At 71.9% G+C, this 1,178-nt stretch overlaps 1 long non-coding RNA gene across 1 annotated transcript in view; it reads left to right on the forward strand.

Annotated features, from left to right (window-relative positions):
- Nucleotides 1–628: 628 nt before the first annotated feature.
- LOC146767718 (uncharacterized) overlaps nt 629–1,178 on the forward strand; it is a 32,696-nt gene continuing 32,146 nt past the window's right edge. The window contains exon 1 of the long non-coding RNA XR_014954950.1: nt 629–1,065. This is a non-coding gene — a long non-coding RNA (uncharacterized LOC146767718). The remainder of the gene's footprint in view (nt 1,066–1,178) is intronic.

Genomic DNA, 1,178 nt, shown 5'->3' on the forward strand with positions numbered 1-1,178 from the left:
GAGGAGAGGAGAGGAGAGGAGAGGAGAGGAGAGGAGAGGAGAGGAGAGGAGAGGAGAGGGGCAGGGAGAGGGGCAGGGAGAGGAGAGGAGAGGAGAGGAGAGGAGAGGAGAGGAGAGGAGAGGAGAGGAGAGGAGAGGAGAGGAGTGGAGAGGAGAGGAGAGGAGAGGGGCAGGGAGGGGAGGGAAGGGGGACCTAGGGAGGAGAGGGGTAAGGGGTAGGAGGAGGAGAAAAGAGGGACAGAGAGAACGTCACCCGAGCCCCGCCTGGGAGCCCGCACCGACCGCACCCGACACCTCCAAGAGCTGAGGCGCGAATGGCGCCTGCCGCGGCTTCCGGGGTTTAAATGCCCTCGGCCCCGCCCCGCGCAGGCGCCCTGGAGCCGCGCGCACCTGTGCCGGCCCCGCCCGTCACACCTGTGCGGCCCCGAGCTGCGCACGCGCGCCGTGGCCCCGCCCCCGCAGCGCTGTCCCGCGGCCACGCGGGGGCGCCGCGCGCGCACCGCGCTCCGTGTCCGCCAGGGGGCGCCCTGCGGGTCCCGGCCCCGCGGCGGCTCCGTGTCCGCCAGGGGGCGCCCTGCGGGTCCCGGCCCCGCGGCGGCTCCGGGTCCGCCCCGGGAAGCGCCGCGATCCCGGCCCCGGCAGCGCCCCCGCGGCCACCCCGGGCCGGGACCGATCCCGGGCCCGACGGGGGAGAGGCGGCACGGCCCGGGACCCCCGGCACACCCCAGCTCCGCTCGGCCCCGCTCGGTGCCGCGCCGCTGTCCCGGGAGCCCCGCTCGGCGCCGTGCGAGCCCCGGGGGAACGGCGGCAGCGGCGTTTCCCGGGTGCCCCCGTCGTTCCGGAGGCCGGAGCGGCCGCCTGCCCGTCGTTCCGTGGGCGCGCCCTCGGGTGCCCCCACGGGCACACCTGGCCCCGGAGGTGGCACTGACCGCGCCGTGCGTCCAAGCAGGGCTGGCCCCGCTCCGCCTTCAGCGTTTCTGCCCTTCGTGCCTTTGGAACTTCGGGGTTTCAAACAGCGGCTTTTTCCCTGCCACCACAAGGTGCAGCCCATCTGACAGCTGCCAGGTGAAATCTGCTGCTCTCCTTCCTCTCCCTCAATTTCTCTGCACATCACACTCTCCAATGGCAAAGCTTCTGTTTTTAAAATTCCCATTACAATACTTAATCTTTATTTCCAG

This window comes from Lonchura striata, chromosome 4 (genome assembly GCF_050655825.1).
Source record: "Lonchura striata isolate lonStrDom1 chromosome 4, ASM5065582v1, whole genome shotgun sequence".
Taxonomy (NCBI): Eukaryota; Metazoa; Chordata; class Aves; order Passeriformes; family Estrildidae; genus Lonchura; species Lonchura striata.